The sequence below is a fragment of the Mus pahari genome, chromosome 10 (genome assembly GCF_900095145.1).
Source record: "Mus pahari chromosome 10, PAHARI_EIJ_v1.1, whole genome shotgun sequence".
Lineage (NCBI taxonomy): Eukaryota > Metazoa > Chordata > Mammalia > Rodentia > Muridae > Mus > Mus pahari.
The window spans coordinates 38,170,264-38,191,844 of NC_034599.1; the positions used below are offsets into that span (position 1 = coordinate 38,170,264).

General features: G+C 40.4%; 1 protein-coding gene across 3 annotated transcripts in view; it reads right to left on the reverse strand.

Annotated features, from left to right (window-relative positions):
- Positions 1-21,581, reverse strand: part of Arhgef12 (Rho guanine nucleotide exchange factor 12) — a 134,021-nt gene that overhangs the window by 90,457 nt on the left and 21,983 nt on the right. Inside the window, exon 1 of one of the 3 annotated variants that reach the window (XM_029543069.1) lies at positions 7,710-7,875. The exons of the other annotated variants lie outside the window; for them this stretch is intronic. The gene's annotated coding sequence lies outside the window, so the exon portion shown is untranslated. Of the gene's footprint in view, positions 1-7,709; positions 7,876-21,581 lie in introns of those variants that run through there. 3 annotated transcript variants of the gene reach the window in all.

A 21,581-nucleotide genomic window follows, 5' to 3' on the forward strand; every position in this document is an offset into this window, starting at 1 on the left:
GACAGCCTAAGTTTAATCCCCAGGATTCAAATAGTAGGTGAACTAATTGCCCTCTGACCTTCACACATATGGCACATGTTACAACCTCTCCTTCAACACAAAATAAATAAAATGCATATTTTAAAAAATTAACAAACTAGAGAAAAATTCCAAAAAAAAAAATAAATCATGTGCCCAAGAAACAGACACAAACCATTAACATGATGTGAGTGTGGCAAGCTGCTAACTTAAGAGTGTTTTGACGGGCAGTAGTGGCTCATGCCTTCAGTTCCCACACTGGAGAGGCAGGAGGATCTCTTTAAGTTGGAGGGCAGCTTAGTGTGCAGAGTGAGCCCTAGGGCGGGAGAGGCTACAGAAAAAACCCTGTAGCTTGTGATTCTCCTGCCTCAGCCTTAAGTGCTGAAATTACAGGTGTGTGTCACTATTCGAGGGCGGGCAGGCTGGCAGGCGGGCGGGTGAGCACTGGATCAAACAACATTAATTCAGCGAAACATCTTTGACATGAGTCCATTCTCTCTAGTCAGCCAGAAAACCTGACTTCCTCAATAAAAACCTACTCTTAACTCTGTGCTCACACTTGTGCACGCAGTAGGCACTAAACACATGAATGGTTCTTTTTAAGGAGAATGTGGAGGGATGACTCCGGGGGTTAGACAGTCTGGCAGCAAGCATAAGACTGAATTCAATCTCAAAACATACATTGTAGAAGGAAAGGATTGACTCCCACCAGCTGCCCTGGGACCTCCATATGCATTCCATGGCATGCTTGTCCCTGCCCCTCGTCCACACACACAGTAAATAAATAAACGTGTTTGCTGTTTGTCTATTTTGTTTTTTAAGGAGAATCTTTCTTCTTATCTCATCCACACACTGGAAGTAAGTTCTGAGGCAACAGGGTCCTAGGTCAGCGCTACATACTAGCAAAGTGCTAGCTAGCTAGGGCAGGCACTCAATAAATGTCTATGTACTGTAAGAACAGACACCAGTCACAGTCAACCTGCCTATCTTCAGTTCCAAACAATCGTGTTTGAGACGCTCACTTAGATTTACCATTGGCATCAAGTTCCTAAAAATATTTACTTTGACCCCCACAAAACTCTTTTTCTGCCTTAACAAATGGACAGCATCCATACAGATGGTCTAGTAAGAATCTAGAATTTGTGCTGAAGAGATAGTTCAGTGGTTAAGAGCACTGGATGCGCTCGTTTAAAAAAAAAAAAAAAAACAGATTTAATTCCCAGCATCCATCCACATTACACCTTACAGTTATCTGTAATTCCAGAGAATGAGTGGATTTCTGGCTTCCACAGGCAATACAAGCTCACACACATGTAGGCAAACACATATATATAATTTCTTTTGTTTTTAAATTAGAAATTTGGAAGCCATTAATGCCATTCACATCTCCCTCTGCCCCAACTCTATCCCCCTATCAGGTAGTCATTTCTGAGCATCTCCTGTATAGCGGCACTTACAGAGTCAGAAGTACACACTATTAACACAATGTCTGTTTCTGTGGTGTTTGTATCTCTCCACATATTCAAATGCTTTATCACTAATGAATGCCTCGAATTCATCTTCCCCTGGCCTTCTCCATTGCTGGCTGTGAGTGACCCACTCTGCTAGGCCTGGTGCTTGCAATGACATTGGTTTTCCAGTCTTGGCATACAACATCTTTCCTGTTGAGCAGCTATAGACTGTCAAACCACAAATGGTCTCTCTCATTAAAATTCCTTCAGTCGTTTTCCATTAATGGGGTGGTGGGGACAGACATCCAAACACCAAGCAGGACATAAGAGGGTAAATCAGGCATTTCTTACCTCTAACCTCAGTTAAGTTAGTACGTCCTAGTGGCCTTCAGGACCACTCCTAGGGACTTTCCCTAGAAAGTGGTATCTCTAACACTGCTCTATGTGAGGCCCTCTCGTCACCAACATAACTACTTTTCTTAACATCTGCTACTTCAGAAAACCCCTGCCTCTTCTTGATCCCCAAATTCTATTTACTCATGTTCTTATATTTGAATTCAGACCCATACAACAACTATTGCATAGAACAAAAAATACTAAAACTGGGGCTAAAGGCATGCTTTGGTGGATGCAATGCTTGCTGTGCAGGCATGAGGACCTAAGTTTAAATTCCAAACACACATGTAAAAGACAAGTATAGTAGTAGCATGCATCTGTAACTCAAGAACTGAAGGGTGGAGATAGGCAATCTGGGAGCTCAGTAGACCACCAGCCAACCTAGTCAAAACACAGAGCCCAAAGGTTCACAGAAAGATCCTGTCTCAAAAAAAAAAAAAAAAAAAACAAAACAAAACAAAACAAAAAAAAACAAGAAGGAAAAGAAATCACCCAACACCAACTGTGCCTACACATGCCTACACACACACACACACACACACACACACACACACAAAACTTCTCAGATACAAGGAAAATACACGATCTATGAAAGAATGATAAACTGGGATCCAGACTTTAAACTTGTGCTCCTGCAAATGTGAATTACCTTAATAATAAAAGCATGTACAACAGGGTGGGAGAAAACATTCCAAATCATATCTAATCGTGGCTTTCATTAGAATCTATAATGAATTCAATGGTAAGGAGACTCTTAAAAGCAAGATTTGAAGAGACAATTCACAAAAAGTATGTGGATGGCACATTAAAGGACGCCCAATATTAGTAGACAGTGGTGAATACAAAATACTATAGCATGCCCCTGCAGGCCCACTACAGCGGTTGAAACGAAGGACTGACCATCCCAAGGATCAGAAGCAAATGTAACCCTGCTGGTGAGTGTCGCACAGCACACTTAATTCAGAAACATTTTCTCAAAGGGCTAAAATATTCACTAGGAACACAGTCAAGCAGTCCATCCTAGAGAAATGAAAACCTATGTCCATACAAAGACAAGCAGAATGTCCAAAGTAAACTTAATAGTCTAAGACTTACACATACTATATCCACCAACAGCTGAATGAGTAAATGGTAGTATATATCCATATATTACTCAGCAAGAAAAAGAAATGAACTATTGAGGCACAACACAGACAAAACCCAGAAGAATTACATAGAAAATAAAATAGCCAAACAAGACATCACAAACCATAGGAGACCATTTCAATGAAACGCACACAAACTAACCCACTGTGGCATGAAACAGGTGAAGGGCATGGAGGGACGGATGGCAAGAAAAGCACAAGAAAACCACTGCTTATATTCAGGTAGAGACAGGGCTCCACTGCATACCCCAGGCTGGCCTCTAACTCATGTCTTCCTTCCTCAGCCTCCTGAGTGCTAGGATTATCAGCCAGAGCTAACCTATCAGCTGTATTTACTTTCTTGACTGCAATGATAGTTTTCCAGGCACATACAGGTGTCAAAACCTATCAAGGTGTACAACTTAAATATATACAGCTTAGGGCTGGAGAGAGTACAGACAGGTAAATGCTTGCCACATGAAAATGTGGACCTGGGGCTGGAGAGATGGCTCAGCAGGTACGAGCACTGATTTCTTTTCCAGAGGTCCTGAGTTCAAATCCCAGCAACCACATGGTGGCTCACAACCATCCATAATGAGATCTGACACCCTCTTCTGATGTGTCTGAAGACAGCTACAGTGTACTTACATATAATAATAAATAAATCTTTTTAAAAGAAAAGAAAAGAAAAGAAAAGAAAAGAAAAGAAAAGAAAAGGAAAGGAAAGGAAAGGAAAGGAAAGGAAAGGAAAGGAAAGGAAAGGAAAGGAAAGAAAAGAAAAGAAAAGAAAAGAAAAGAAAAGAAAAGAAAAGAAAAGAAAAGAAAATGTGGGCCTAAGTTTGGTTCCCAAATCCTTATAAAAAGCTAGGCATGGCAGACTGTGCCTGGAAGCCCAGTCCTGGGAAGAAAAAGAAAGGTGGAACTGTAGGGCTTGATAGGCAGCCAGCCTGGCCTGATTGACAAGCCCCAGGCCTGCCTACTAAGAGGCCCTATCTTAACACACGAGGTGGACAGCTTCCAAGAAAAGGCACACAAAGTTCATCTCTGCATTCAGAGCCACATGCATACACATGCAAACATGTTCACACACACACCCCTACACACAAACATTTAAAGCTTAGTACACATTAATTATACTTCAACAAAGCTTTTAGACTCTAAAAATAAAACTAAATGTTTACCCATAAAGCCAGGTGCAATGATAGAATCCTACAATCCCAGATTTAGGATGTTAAGGAAAAAAAGGACTACCAAGTTGAAGGCCAAATGCACAACATGAGATACTTTCTTAAAAATAAAGGCTACGGGGCTGGTGAGATGGCTCAGTGGGTAAGAGCACCCGACTGCTCTTCCGAAAGTCCGGAGTTCAAATCCCAGCAACCACATGGTGGCTCATAGCCATCCGTAACAAGATCTGACGCCCTCTTCTGGAGTGCCTGAAGACAGCTACAGTGTACTTACATATAATAAATAAATAAATCTTTAAAAAAAAAATAAATAAAGGCTTAGATAGATAGATAGATAGATAGATAGATAGATAGATAGATAGATAGATAGATAAAGGCTACATGGAGGCTGGAGAGATGGCTCAGCAATCATGAACACTTGTTGATCTTGGAGAGGATCCAGGTTCGGTTCCCAGGACCCACCTACATGGTGGCTCATAACCACCTGTAACTCCAGTTCCAGGGCTCTCTTTTGACCTTGAGCACTGAGTGCACATGGTACATACAAACACATACACATGCACACGCACATGTGTGCGGGCATGTAAAATACCAATACCCGTAAAGTTAAAATAAATAAATCTTTACAAAATAAAGAATAAACACTTCTTGGCTGGAAACATGAATGGCTCAGTCAGTGAAGTACACGCCATGCAAGCAGAAAGGCTCAAGCTCAGATCCCCAGCACCCACACAAAATAATCACAATAAGTAATTATTAATTTAATTTTAAAAGTCAGACTAAGTAATGCTCTGCTCCGATTCTCCTGTTGGAGCACGGGCAGACTCAGGCTAAGCTTGCTGAGCAGCCAATCTAAACTTAGTCCACAAGTCACAAAAAGAAAGACAGGTGGAGAAGTCGGGCTGGGGAAACGGCTGAGCAAGTCCAGATCTAGCCGTGGAGTGTGAGGACAGGATTAGATCTCCAGCATCCATGTAACGTTGGGAGGGGGTGGTATCCCACCTGCAAGCCTGCTCATCAAGAGGTTAGACTCCCTGAGTGAGTGAGCCCTGAATTCACTCTCCTCAATATATGCAGTGAAGAGCAACTCAGCAAGCCTCCTAACATCAAGCTCTAGCCTCCACACGCACCCACAAACATGCACACCAAACACACGCACAGAATAGTGGAGAGCTGAACAATGGACGATACCTAAGTATATCTTTAGCCTCCACACTAAGCACAGATACAAGTGTGTGTACTCCCACATACAGACACACACACACACAAACACATATACACAAAATTAAACAATTACCGAACCTCTTGCCTATAAACATTATTGTAATTTATGAAATGTAAAAGACTCAGTGATCTGAACACTTTTCTCCCTGTTATAAATTTTAGACTATTCATATTTTTCCATGGGAAATTCCAGCAGTTTAAGTCTACCTGACTAAACTTGCCCTGTAACTTTCTTCTTTTAAGGTTTTTAAACATAAATTCCTTGAAGGATCACTGTATAGTGAGATGAATGTCAGCCCCAAGAGAACCTTTTGTCCTCTGGGGCTGAGTTAGTCACTTATTTCCCCCAGACAGTGTAGTTTGTTCTTCATTTGACAGCTCAGAAAGTTAACTGAAGACAGCACATAGTGTGTGGCCAGGCAGCACACAGACCCTGCAGTCTGGGAGGAGGACAGGGAGAAGGCAAGCAGTCCATAATAAAGGTCTTAATGAGTGCATGAGTATTCTACAGGCAAGTCAGAGAGCTATACACGGTCTACATGTCCTGCACACCATAAAGTCACAACTGTGAAGCATCAAGAAGGAAGCTAAATGCAGTAGTACTAGAAACCCTCAACAGGCTGACTTCAGAAGCCATACAAGGAATATGGAAATGTCAGAGCAGAGAATTAAGCCCAAGTCCAGTCCTTACCCTACACTGTCAAGCAGCGGCTCGACTGCTTAGTTTTTGACAGACTACACTACAATCCCTATCTTAGTCGCTCCTTTTTTGTGATATCAATAATTCAATAAAATATTTTGATCTGCTCATATGCAAACAGTTAAACGATGTTTTAGAGTCTGACTGGCCTTCACTTCACTATTTTGTGGTTACTAACTTATTTATCTAAATATAAAATTTCTCATCTATAAAATTAGATGAGAGATAAACTATTGCTATACATAAAGTATGGTTTAAAAGGGATGAGGGTGATTTTAGAAGTAAATGAAAAACCTGGTATTTAATAAAAAAACACCTACATGTCAGTATATAAATACTGCTTATTATACGTGTGCACCAAAAAAGGTACATCATATGCATGAGTTTCTTTATTCTTCTATTCAAGGATAAACCTGTACACATTTAAAGTTCAAGGTATAATGCAAATACGCAATGAGCATGTTAATTTGCTAATACTTTTGCGGAGTCAGTCTTCCAAATGTAACAGAGGGAACTCATGTCACTGGGAAAAAGATAAGAAAATGAGTAGAAAGCTTACCATATGCTGCTCCTAAGTGTGAGTCTAATCTATCTATAAAGAAATCTGCAATATGAAACACTTCAGTGTTATAAATTATAGCCCTAGGTCTTTCTGTCTACAAGAAAATAAATTCTAACATGGCCAACACCTTCAGAAGGAAGAAAGACCTAAGCTGGGGATACAGGAGATAGAGCTCAATGATTAAATGCTTGTCTACCACGCAAGGGGTTCTGGCTCCAATACTAGTAAGGCCCTAAAAAGAAATCCATTTCCACCACTGCATTCCTCACCCTCAGGACTCTGCCCCAGCACTCGGACAACACTGGAGGGGAAGGAGAATGCCACCCTAATGCCACCACTGCAGCTCAGCAGCAGCTTTACAGTTATAATCAACATTTTAGCTGACACAAGCAAAAATACCACTAACTGAACAAAGGATAAAATAATTCTAACTGATGCAAGAGCTCCTGAAGCTATGGGTACCACCTTTTCCAAATAGCCATGTGTTTCATTCAATTTATGAGAAAAAAAAATAAACTGAAAAGACAGTCACACAGAATACTCTGTAAAAAACATTCCCTTCCCCCACTGGAATATGAATCCCTGCCCCCGTGCCCCATTCATAGTCCCTTGGGTATCAAAGGGAGACAACCATCAGAAAAATTCAAGATGATTAAATCACAATTCACGGAATAATAATTTCATCAGCCCTAGCCCAGATTCAAGAGCCATTACCCAGCTCAGTCCTACAAAGGTAACAGAAGGGAGACGCTTCCAGTCCTCTGAATAAAGATATCCCTGCGTGCTGGGTGTTAAAACCTTTGTTCTCAAGCTAATCCATTAAGGCATGGGTTTTCAAAACTAGGAATTTTCTTTCTTTAGGTCAAGATATGCATTTTAAAGCAAAAAAAAAAAAATGCTATTATAAGAAATAATAATGATATACAAAAATCCTTTCCCTTGCCCATTTCATTAATGTTATAGGCATATCCCCTTTACTGAAGCTATTTTTCTACCATTTTGCCTTATTCTTATACTACAGAGAAAACAAAGACTGCCATAGATTACCTGGATAACCCGGCAAATCAGCAAGCAAGCAGAAGCTCAAAAGGCTTGTTTCTTGTTTCCATGGAGCACAGGAGAGTGAAATCCTCACCTAAGGCCACTCCCCTAGCAATCCTAGGCTTTTCCTTTATCCATACATTCCACAGCCTTGGAGAGGCATTTGTCAATGATTTTACTGACCACAAGAGGGAAGACAGGAAGAAACCCCACCTCTTCTCCTACCCCGAATCATTTGCCATCATCAACTGAGGCTCAACACTGCACAGCTAATGGAAAGGCAGGGAACAGCATCCGTGCACACTCCCTGCATTATACCATACAATGCATATAGATGGCAGACAGAGCAAGTTAGCTCAGCTGACAGTTTTTAAGCCAGCAGGCCAAGAGCGTCTATAAAATCACAAAGATGTGTACAAGATCTAAGTATAGAACCACAAAAAATTCCTCAATGCAGATTTTTAAATGGGGAATTTCCTGAAAACAGTACACAAATGGAGTCTTCCAATGTCTTACTTTGTTGTCATTTCTGTTCTGTTTCCTAATAAGCCAAAGAAACCAAGTTAGAATTAAAAAGCAAGCAACAAGAACAGGACTCCCTTTGTTAGCAATATGATCCCCACAAAGAGAGTCAGAGAACCTGAGCATGAAGGAGATGGGAGTGGAGGAGAAACAGATAAAAAATGGGGAGGGAAGAAAAATATTTTCTGCCCCAATAAGCCTAATTAAGTCTGTAAGCTGGGCTGGGAGGACTGAAATTTCTTCATGCTAGTCTGTCTGTTTGTGTTTGATTACTGTAAATCTTCCCAGGTCTCTTAGCATGCCCCAGGCACTCTGATGTCTGGCACACTGTTAACTCACCCTTGCCACTTGCAGTGGAATGAAGGGGGTAGGAGACACACATATCCATTCTAATCTCTAGAAGCAATTTGACTTTGTTAAAACAGTAATCTGTGTCAAACACTTCTCTAAAAAAGCATACTACGCATTACTAGTCTCTACTTTCCTGTTCTGAGGCATCAATGCCACCATCAAGTGTGAATGCAGATAATTTCTAGGGCCAACATACTAGTACAAAATGAAAGCTACCCTGTCTATTATAAAACATATGATGATAGATCTCTTAGATCAATCCCAGAAACACCTTACCTACATAAATTATAGCTCAAGGGTTTTTCAATTTATAAAGAACCTCAGAACAACAGTTAATGACCTAAAAATCAGGTTACAAGAAACCCACACCTAGGCAAATATACTTTATAAATGTACGTTATATATAGTCTTTATTTATGTATACATATTTATATTTTGTAGCTTTTCAAAACAAGACTAATGATTCTTTTTTTTAAGATTAATGATTCTTAATACCCTTAAATATTAAAGCACAGATGTAGCACTAAGGTTAGAATTTCTATGCACTTAACAAGTTAAGAGCTATTAAAGAAGTTCTCCTCAATCTACAAGAAACCAGTCAAACCAGAGGACTGCTGCTAATTGCTAGTACCATTAAACTTCCTCGCCTGGCCTTGGGGCTCCCCCTCAAGGCTTGATTAGCACTTTCCCACAAAGCTCATCTATCCTAAAAGTCATGAAGCTCCCCCTTCTGTCTATGTCTTCATAGGTCTACATTACTGAAGCAATTCCACAGCATATGTCAATGTAGAACTTGAAACTAGTAGATTTCATATCTTAGCATTTTTCATCTGAGGTCACTAGAAACAATTTTAGCCACTTACTAATCATGTAGCATCTCTTTTTAATCAAAATCTCTATTGCTCCCCTTCCTATAACAAACCAAGCATGTCAACAATCTCAACTTCCTCACAGAACATACTTCAGCTTCCTAGCCATAACTTGGCTTTCCCCCAACAGTTTCTTACTGACTTTATTAATGAAAACCATGCCTTCTTTCTAAACCCAGTGTCCAGAAAGAAGAACATAATTTAGAGTCCAAAGGAAGTACGTAATTTTCTCTTGAAAATCCAAATAACCAGTAAACGTATAGAGGTGCTGAGGCCACTGAGATGGCTCAGTGGATAAAAGTTCCTGTGAATGACCCTCTGGGTGCACACGGCAGAAGGAAACAATCACCTCCCACAAGCTGTCTTCTGACCTCTGCATGCTACAGATGCACACACTCGCATACACACACAATAAAAAAGTAAGAAACAAATATGCTCCACTGTAGAAAAGGCAAAAAGAGAGGAAGGACAATGAAAATGAGTGTGTAGAGTATTGATAAAGACAAAAACTAGGGTTGGGCACTCCCAATATGCTCTGCATCTCGAATTCCAGCCAGCTAGGCTTACATAGTGAGAGCTGCCCATAACGAACACCTGAATGTTACAACTTAGAGATGTACTAAGTGATCTGAAAATGTACAGTTCAATGAGTGCAGATGACGGTCACTAAACCTGGCAACCTGAGTTGAATCCCCAAAACTCAGATGGTAGAAGGAGGGAACAAACCTAATCAGAGACTGACCTCTGACTTACATGTGTACAACATGGCACATGTGTACCTGTACACATGCTTACACATGATAATAAACTTAAATAAAAATTACAAATAACTGCCCATGAACATTTAGAGCAAATTTATTCATAAATACTAATAGGAGAATAGAAAAACAAACTGTGATTCATCCACACAAAGGAAGACCATTCAACAATTTTAAAAGAATTAACAATTAACTCATGAATCATAAATGAATCTTAAATGTATTCTTCTATAATTTTCTATTATGTCAAAGAAGCCATATACAAATTTAAGCTTTGTGCCATTGCATTCATATCACCCCCCGGAAAATGTGAAAGGCTTACCAAAATGCACAGATGACTCTAAAGAGAACCCACAATCCAAAGGGTGTATTTAAGGTGCAGAATCTACTGTGTGTGGTGTTATAATGCTGGATGCATGACCTATGCATGTGTCTAACCCATCAACAGCAGAAGCCATGTCCCTAGCTGGACCTCAGTGCACAGGTCTAAGATGACCCCTGCTGCTCAGTAGTACGGCAGGATAATCATACACTTAAGGACTTCATGGGCTGCAGAATGAGTTTAAAACCAATCTGGGCACCTTACTGAGATGCTGTCTCAAAAGTTAAAAGTGCAAAATGAAATTACAGAGCACACAGCTGGGAGGCAGCTGACAGCACACAGTGTAGTATCACAAGGTCCTAGGTTCAATCTCCAGGACCAAAATGAGTTTAAAAATTAAGAAGGTTAACCTAACTTCTGAAAATTAACATTATGACTTGAAATAGCAAAGAAATACTGCATTCTAGTTGGAGATGTTATGGCCTAAGGATTACAGGTCAGCAGTCTGACTGGGGAAACTCGGGTTCACCACTGAAGGCTGTCTCTCTAGCCTCCCGCTGTCTCTCTCCTTGTGCTTTTCAGTCTGTCAGTATCTACCTACCTACCTCTCCCCAGCTAGCAGGAGTTGAGCAGTTTGCTCTGCCATACCCTCACGGCACCATGGCATTGTTCTCACCACAGGCCCACAGAAACAGAGCAAGCCAATCAAGGCCTGAAACTACTAAGACTGTGAGTCAAACCTCCTCCCATGTCTTAAATGGTTTCTCTCCTTTCTCTTGTTTTAGCAACAAGAAACTAGCAAATCCAGAATGGTTTCTGTACTTCTGTGTGTACACAGGTTCTGTGTATACAGGTGTTCACACATGTGCCTATGTGTATTTGCATATGGGGGGTAGATAGTAAAGCAACTGAAGCTGGCCTAGAACTTACTAAGTACCTTGAACTCTCTGTAATACCCCTACCCCTGAGCCACACTACAGCCTCTGTCATACAGGCAACTGCAATCTAATAATGAGGAAAACCTACACAAACTCCAGTTTGGGGGCATCCTAAAATGTACCTAACCAGGACTCCTGAGAAATGTCAAGACGGTTAAAAAACAAAGTCTCTCACAGCCAAGATGAACCTAAGGAGACGCAATAACTAAATTTCAAGTGGTGGTTTGAACAAGGATAGTCCCCATAGATTCATAGATATGAATGCTTAGTCCATAGAGAGTGGCACTATTGGTAGGTATGGCCTTGTTGGAGGAAGTGTGTTATCACAGAGGTGGGTCTGAGGTCTAATATATGTTCGAGCTATGCCTAGTGTAGCACAGAGTCTCCTGCTGCTGCCTTCAGATCGAGACGCAGAACTCTCAGCTCTTCCTTCAGCACCATGCCTGCCTGCCTGGACAATGCCATGCTTCACCCTGACCCAGTCCATGATAATGGACTAAACCTCTGGAACTGTAAGCTAGCCCCCTAAATGTTTTCCTTTATAAGAATTGCCTTGGTCATTCTGTTCAATTACCTTGGTCACTGTCTGTTCACCGTAATAAAACCCTAATTAAGACAGTATCCTGGGTAGAAATAGAGCAATGGCTTAACCCAACAACCACCACACCAAAAAGAGAAGAAAAAAAAAAAATCCTAGGAAATCCAAATAAACTATGAACTTAGTTAATAATGTTAAGGTTGACTCAGTAATATGATACATGTACCATACTAATATAACATGTTAAAAGTTGAGGAACACTGGGCAGTGGTGGTGCACGCCTTTAATCCCAGCACTTGGGAGGCAGAGGCAGGCGGATTTCTGAGTTCGAGGCCAGCCTGGTCTACAGAGTGAGTTCCAGGATAGACAGTGGCTACCCAGAGAAACCCTGTCTCGGAAAAAACAAACAAACAAACAAAAACAAACAAAAGTTGAGGAACATGAATACATGTATGGGCTAACCGTACCCTCTTTAGTGTCTCAATCTGTAATTCTCTTTCAAAAAAAAAAAAAACTTTTTAGAAAAAAAGGTTCTCATCACAATGACTTAAAGCAGGTGAGGGATGAAGAGCTACTGCAGCTTAGCAAAGACCGGCAAAGCTGTCCTACACAATGTCTGAGAAGAGTAGTAGAGGAGAGGGCCAGAGATGATCTAACAGGGATGTTAGAAATACTCTCCCCACTGCTTAGACAGCTGCTCTGTGTTTTGACATCAATCTCAAGACTCCCATGAGTTAAGACAACAATTCACTCTTCCGTGTTTGCTGTGTAAGTTTCAAAGTGAAACTAGCTGCTAATCAATGTTCACAGTTTGCAGCAGGAACAGACAACCCTCTTACACCTGAGGCACACAGTGGCTAGCCATGGGGAGGACAGAAACAGGACTGTGCTGAACATACTTACTTGAATTCTCTTCTTAGTTCTTTGGACTGTTAATCCTTCTCTTAATTTTTACTGGAAAACTACAAGTGAAATACCAATCTCTCCCATCTCTTCCCCTGACTGGTGCATGGATTCAAAATGTTATGCATCCATCTAAGCCAACAACTGATACTCAAGAGTAAAACTTCAAAATACAAAGTAGGTACACTGTGTGGTGGCTCTAAAGTCACAGCGCAGTCAGTCACTCATAGAAGGACGGAGGGGAGTATAGGTTACCAAATCAAATTTCTGGTTGCACTCAATTCACATGAGGTAAATTCATTGTATAAAACAACGGAATGGTGGTTACTGCTAGAAGACCAGACCAGGTAAGTGAAGCAGAGAAGTAAACCTGGGGCCTTGCACTTGGATCACTGAAAAAGACCATGCTGTACTTTTAAAGGAGAGCCTGTAACAGATTCACTATGAGTTCCTGGTTTTAATTTTATGTAGCGGTGACTTTCAAGTACTGCTAATATTTCCTATGAAACTACTTCTGTGGCATACACCTATGACCCCAGCACTCTGAAGGCTGAAGCAAGATCATAGGATCAGCAAAATCTGAAGCTGACCCAAAGCTGTCCTGGGGAAAAGCAAGTTCCAGAATAGCCTGACAAGAATAAGATTATGCCAACACCAGATTTCTGAGTTCGAGGCCAGCCTGGTCTACAAAGTGAGTTCCAGGACAGCCAGGGCTATACAGAGAAATCCTGTCTCAAAAAACCAAAAAAAAAAAAAGAAAAAGATTACGCCAACACCAAAACCAACCCGCCCAAGTACTTCTATCAACAATGTCTGTGACCAATCATCCTGAGTCACTTTCCTGATCTGCAGTCATTTCTAACCCTAAGGGTGGATTATTTATTTTATCTTAAATAAAAACTTCAACAAGCTGTGATTTAGTAATATATATATATATATATATATATATATATATATATATATATATATATATATATATATATATATATATATATACATATATGCACACACATATACTGAAAATCTCTTGAAGCTGATATTTTATAAAAGATACTGAGGATAATAAATAAAAGTTAAGTTTGGGACCTATGTAACTTTTTCCAAAGTTACTCAACTAACAAATAGTCCAGCTGAGATCAAAACCAAGGTCTACTTGACAGGAAAGCCTGCCTGATTTCTATAAGATGTGAGGGTAGGCCTACAAATATCCAGCACCTGTCTTAACTGTCTAAAAGAAGAATTTCAGCCAGGGGTGGTGGTGTGCATCTATAGTCCCAGCACTTGAGAGGCTGAGGCAAGAGGATCACCACAAGTTTGAAGCCAGTTTAGTCTATGTAGTACATTCCATACCAACCAGAATTACATAGCAAGATCTTGACTATAAATACATACATACATACATACATACATACATAAAGTGTTTTTAAAATAAATCTTGCCAGGCAGTGGCAGCACACACCTTTAATCCTTAATCCCAACACCCGGCAGGTAGAGATAGATGTATTTCTGAGTTCAAGGTCAGTCTGGTCTACAAAACAAATTCAAAAACATCAAGGGCTACACACAGAAATCCTGCCTCAAAAAACTAAAGGGGAGAAAACGGTAAAATAAATCTTTCAAATTCAGGGAGCTAACCAAGTAAGGATTTCTAACTCTCCCCTAGTCACTTGCTTAGGGAAAACAAGATGTGTTTGAGACAGATTCAAGCCCTGCTAAGTAAAATGATTAGTAATCGACTGTAGAAAAGTCCACTGAAAAAGTTTTCTATTTTTTACTGAAATAGATGTACAAGACACAATAGTGTAAGATACATGGACTAAAGCATGAAACAGCTACAGTTGAGGGACACTAAATAATCTCACATCCATGTAAAAGACTGAACATCATCTGAAGATACAAATCCTGGCCCCTGGATATAAAAGAAAACATGATCTGTTTATGCCCATCAACTAAACCAAGATGGCTGGGGACTCATCTGTAACCAGAAGGCATTTCACCATGTTAGTGGTTATCCTGGAGTTATTACTACTTTACTCAAATTGCTGGAAGACCTCACTGCTTCCATGTTCATCTCAACTATCAACCTGACAGATCTAGAATCACCTGGGAGGCGGGCCTCTGAGCATGCCTGTGGTCCTCATTAGGTTAACTGAGGGGGAAAGCACCATCCACCGAGGCTGAGATCCTAGACCACAGAAGCAGGAGAAAGCAGGCTGAACACCAGCATCCATCACTCTCTGCTTCCTGACTGTAGACACAGTTGAGTGACTGCCTCAAGCTCTTCCCCCTACTGACCATTTCATAACAGGCTGTATCCTAAACTGTAAGCCAAATAAATCACCCTTTCATTTGCTTTGCCAGACTATCGCAGCCACAGGGAAAGTGACTGTGATCTGGCTCTAGGTTAAAATCCAAGTTAATGCCTCCCTGGAACACCAGATTAGTTTTCCCAAAAGAACTGGTTTTACTGAGTGATATGTGACTTTTCCTAAGAAGACTATGCACTCAGACAGACTAGGTGTGGACAAAGCCAGAAAAGACCCCACCAAGTCCAGGCTGGTGAGCCAATGAGCTTACTGGGGTTACTCACAGGAAGACAGAAAGAAAGGCAACTTGGGGGCAGCTGTACTACCAAAAGTCCTACAAAAGTCAACTGTTTTCTTAACCTAAGTGGAAAAGGCTGCAGGGGTGTAAAGGTTCATGAGCCTCTCCCTCCCTCCTTCCATAAGGGAATTTTTTAAAATCACTTTTGCAACTGGGTATGGCTATGCAAACCAGGTTAGCCTTGAACTTACAATTCTACTGTCACGTGCCACAATCTCCAGCAATTAACCATAAAGTTATGTTAATAGGCCACATTTGGTGAGGGTCCCAAGCATGTGACCATAGCTGCTCTGATTCAAGAGAGCAATCAAAGATCATGTCTTACCCAGAAGAAATAGTCACACAACAGTGTCACTTAATGTAACTCCCTGAGTTATTATCACTGAGGGTTACTTAAGAGCCACAGAAACACCTATCTATGTAACACTATTAACATTGTCTCCAATATCACCCTTGAAACACATGTGACCAAAGTTTTGCATTAGAACTTAGCATCAGGGCCAGACAGAGAGATGGCTCAGTGAGTAAGGATGCTTGCCCACCAAGCCTGATGACCTGAGTTCAATCCCATGGCCTACATAGAGAAAGCAAAGAACTGATCCAGAAAGTTGTCCTCTAGCCACACCTGTATTGTGATGTGTACATATAGCCATACATGTAAAGGATGTAAATGTAATTAAAAAATAAAAAGTTCAGTATACATGAGTCAGGTGGTGTGGTTGAACTTAGGAGAGTAAGGTAGGACAAACTCAACTTTCAGATCAGTGTAAAATTAATATTCCAAACAGCCATTTAAAAGCAATAAAGCTAGGTTTCATTATCAAGGAAGGAAATACATTCACTAATAGAAAAAAAATCTTATCATTTTCCCACAGTATCTCCCAAACAGGGGCTGTCATAATTATACTCACATTAACTTCACCATACTAACTTGATTTTTTATTTAAATTTTTGTGTGCTGCTGGCCCTTATACACACACACTAAGCACATGTTCTATCATTAAAGTACAAACTCACAAGATTTTTTAAAAAGAATTATTTTATGCATAAGTACACTGTAGCTGTTTTCAGACACACCAGAAGAGGGCATTAGATCCCCATTACAGATGGTTGTGAGCCACCATGTGGTTGCTGGGAATTGAACTCAGGACCTCTGGAAGAACAGTCAAAATGCTCTTAACTGCTAAACCATCTCTCCAGTCCAACTCACAAGATTTTTATTCTAACTGGAGTGTGTCTGAATATATGCTGTTACAAACCACTGTGTCCTTGGTTTATAATGCTGACTGTACTTTTTACAACTGTCTTTGTGCTAAGAGAAAGCAGGTCTTAGGGTATACTAGGCAAGAATCCCGTTAGTCAGTCACACACATGCATCCAGCCCCTGCACAAGAAGTTTTAATTAGGTAAAAATCACCTCACATGTGTGTCATTTGATTCTCTGAGGTAATTTTTTCCCCCAAAAGTAGTATTATCCTCCCTATGTTGGAGAATTAGATTCAGAAAATTTCACTTAATTATCTCTGTAATCCTGAGAAACAAAGCAGGAACTCAGTCCCAGCAACTCTCACTCTGACCCTCACACACTCTCACCTACATAATACTTTAAACAGAACGTTCAGCCAAGACTAAGTACATTTTCAATGTTAGAACAAAAAAAAAGGGAAGGGAGGGAGGGAGAGAACTGGAAAAAAAAGGATGAGAACAGGAAAAGGGAAGCAAGAACAGGGAAGGAAGGAGAAGGAGAGAGAGAGAGATGGGAAAATCACTGACCAACAATTCATAACAGGAAAAATTATAAAGCGCCTGATAATCGTCTTAGCAAAAGCTTTCAGACCTGCATGAAGCTCACTGAAGAGTTACCATAAAAGGTTTAAAACTACTAAATACCACATCTACATATGAAAGGCAGTGTCAGAAAGATGTCCCTTCTCTCTCCACTAAATTACGTATGCAATAATTTTTTTAAAAAATCTCATTAAGACTTTGTATGAAATCTCACAGTTAATCTCAAATTTATAAAGAAAAGGCCAAGAATACCAACTAAACATTTGAAGAATAACTCTAGATGAGATGTCTTACTGCACTTCCGGAGCTGAAGTGATTGAAGGCTGTACAGGAAGAGGAAAGCTCAGAAACAAAGTTTACTCGCATCCTCCTGCCCCAGTGGACGATGGGAGGTCCTGTGGATGTGGCTGTTGGCTCTAGGCTCCTTTTCCGACTCGTATTTACAGAATTTCAGAATGAAGTACAACAAAGAGGAAAAGAAATCATTAAAACTGTAGCCTGCTGACAAATTGAAAGCTACCAAGTCACAGAGACAAAAAAAGAGCTTCCCCTGCTTTGGGTGTAGAATTAGCTCAGGGCTCGACACTCCATTAAACTCTCTTTACTGAAGCTGCATCACTCCAATTAATCTGTAAAAAGGTAAATATAATGCTTAAATGGGACACAACGCCATCCCTGACTTAACTCTCTAGAACACAGCAAGGTTGCTCTCTTATCTCTTAAACTTAATGTTTTCAATAATGAGCTATACTTAAGTGTACTAAGCACACGTCACTAAGATGTTGCTGCCAACCGACTGAGCTAAACTCCAGACAAAACAAGCCACCTTGCCAAGTGGTCAGAATGACCACCTTACTGCAAATGCAGGTGACATCTGCTTACCGGTAGTTTCTGAAGAGGGAATATTGTAAGAAAAAAGTAGCTTTGGTACAGAGAAGGTTGTCAACATATAGCACACTCACTCAATGGTTTATATGACAGACTTCAAAACTGATGAAATACTTGCTGGAGAGCAATGCTGTCGGGATAAAGTAAGCAAGTACCAAGCCCTGCTGTCGGGCATCTCTGGTAGTATGCAATACTGGTTCCCTCTATTAAAATGGCTGTTCACTGAGCAGCAGACACCAGTACTCAGGAGGTTGGCTGCATAGGAAGACTTAAAATACAAGGGCTGGAGATAAAGCAGAATGCTTGCCAACATGCCTAAGGTGGTGTCCAACCCACAGCACTGGAGGGGAAAAGACATGTAGTTCAGACTGGGCTCCCACCTGCTATATAGATAACTAAGAGGACCTTGGACTCCTGTTCCTCTATTTCCTGAATGCCCAGCTTTTTATTTATTTGTTTGCTTATTTGTTTATTTGAGGTTAGGGTCTCCCTTGCTAACCTAGGCTAACTTGGAGCTATGTTGACCAGGCTAGTCCCCAACTCTCTGTCCTTCTGCCTAGGATCCATCTTCTCTATTCCACAATGGAACCTTTGGGTCATTTGTTCCTTTTGAAGCTTAGGAAGCAAATGATAGGCAATAATTTAGTACCATCTCTTTCCTGGGAGCTCTTCCATCAGTATTACATTTACCTTTGTGCCAAGACAAATCTGGTACCTCAGAGGCACCAGATTTAAATTCTAGTACCAGAAATTCAATTTAAATTTCTCTTTGCCAACAATAGCATCACTGATTTTTTTAATACTGTTATAATCCTTATTCCCTTCATGTCTTGAAATATATACCAAAACTGGCATTACCAGCTTAGAACATTTAAACATTCCTTAGGTTTTTGAACTATACTGTCAAATTATTTTCTGTAATGTTTAAACTTATTTAGATGCCCGAATCCAGATGAAAAAAACTACCCCAAGTCTCTCTTCAAACTAAGGATTAGTTTCAAAACTAATAGCAGTGCACTTTTTTTTTTGTTTTGTTTTGTTTTGTTTTTTGAGACAGGGTTTCTCCATATAGCCCTGGCTGTCCTGGATCTCACTTTGTAGACCAGGCTGGCCTCGAACTCAGAAATCCGCCTGTCTCTGCCTCCCAAGTGCTGGGATCAAAGGTGTGTGCCACCACGCCTGGCATGGCAGTGCACTTTTAATCCCAGCATTTAGGAGGGAGAGGCAAGCACACCTCTGTGAGTTTGAGCCCAGTCTGGTCTACATTGTGAGGTTCAGGACCCAGGACAACCAGGGCTACACAGAGAGGCCCTGTATCAAAAAAGAAAAGGAAAAAAAAAAAAAAAAGAATAGAAAGAAAGGAGAGGAGAGAAAGAAAAGAGTAATAATTTGCTTCAATTCCTATAAGTAATAAACAAAAATACTATGCATTCCTAGTATAGCATGACTCAGGCATTCAACTTTTTTATACGTGTCCAGTCTGGCCTTATGCTACTTGGTTTCGTCTATTCGTTCATTAGTCTAATTCAGTGGTTCTCAGCCTGTGGGTCGCAAGCCCTAAGCTCACCAAGCATATCAGATATTTATATTACATTTCATAACTAGCAAAATTACAGTTGTGAAGTATCAACAAAGTAGTTTTAAAAGTCGGGGTCACCACAACATGAAGAGCTGTGTTAAAGGGCCTCAGCATGACGAAGGTTGAGAACCACTGGTCTAATTTAATATTTACATCTTCTAAGAACTGACAAAAGAGAAATGAAGACAAGCAAACTCAATAAAGCTGGAAAAAAAAATAAGTTCTAAGACTCCTGTAAGCAAACTGCTGTTCTCAGAGCTTTCAAATCCCCTCTGCCAATCACCTTCTAACCTTCGTGTGAGGTCTGTGCTGGGGAAGAGGCAGGCCTGCTCTATGTCTCCATGTCTCTACAGACTCAATGACTTGCCACAGCACAGAGCCTCCAGCTACCGGGTACTTACTGCCCTTCTTTATCACCATCATCACCCCCAAAAGAAACTTTACTTCACTGTTGTAAGTATGGAAAAAAAAAAAAAAAAAAAAAAAACCAGAAAGAAAGAAACACTAGAAAACAATGTATGAACAGAATTATATTTGAAAATACTAGCAATGAAATGCAAGTCAATGTTTCTGGAACGGTAACACTAAGTCAGTACAACTACAACCTGGTCATTTCCTCAAACAGGAGGCAGTTCGTACTTTTTTCACACCTGCTGAAGTCTTGACAAAACAAAACCCGTCTTAGCCCATCTATTGGTACCAGTAGTAGTTGATCATTTAATGGGAAAAAAGCAGTCAAATCAGGAAGTTATTAAATGTCACTTGTAGAGATCTTATATTCTGCTTCAACTTAGAATATATAAATGTGTATTCGTCTGCCACTTCTTAGATATGGAATAAAGGCCTTTTCTTTAGCAAGATAATCATACTGACTGTTATCTCATATAAGCTCATATTTCATATAAGCTATACCAAATATATCACTGAGATTAACTATCAATTCAGTTTACTTATGCTTACAGTGGGACAAGAAACAGGATATGCATAAAAACATTCACTAAATCCTTCTACAAATAACTCCTAGTTGTCTTTATCCCCTTCCAACCTGTAGGCAGTCTTTCAAAGAGTCTGCCTCACAGTTCCAAATCATAAAAACTTTTTCCATAGATAATACTTGAATTTCATACTTACATTCCATCTGTTTTCACAATATTTAACTAAAATAATTCCAACATAAGTACAAGACTGCAATTATACCACTCAAGTAGGAGTCCTCAGATACACAAAACTACCCACTGCGCCAGCAATCTACTTACTGTAGGTAAAGTCCTAAACTTCAGAGGAGAATAAGCCCTCTGAGTTCATTAGCTATCCCAGCCACGACACCCCCCCACTTCCTAAATAAACTGGCTACCTCTTCTGTTAAAGCTGTAAGACTTCATAAAATCCTGAGCGGCTACCCATTTGTATGATGGTCCCTTCAAGTAGTTCCTTAAATACACGGCCACCACCTTGGTATCCTAAGACTTTTACCTTACCTTCAAGCATAATGTCCTTTTCTCAGTGCTTTTACAACATTTATTTTGGCTGGCTTTTTCTTCTTTTGTCAGCCATTATAGCTTAGTAAACGTCTTATGAAGGAGCTCAGAGTAGGCCAGGAAGATGACCCAGCCAGTAGAGTCATTTGCCACTGTCTTAGTCAGGGTTTCTATTCCTGTACAACATCATGACCAAGAAGCAAGTTGGGGAGGAAAGGGTTTATTTGGCTTACATTTCCAAACTGCTATTGATCACCAAAGGATGCAGGACTGGAACTCAAGCAGGTCAGAAAGCAGGAGCTGATGCAGAAGCCATGGAGGGATGTTCTTTACTGGCTTG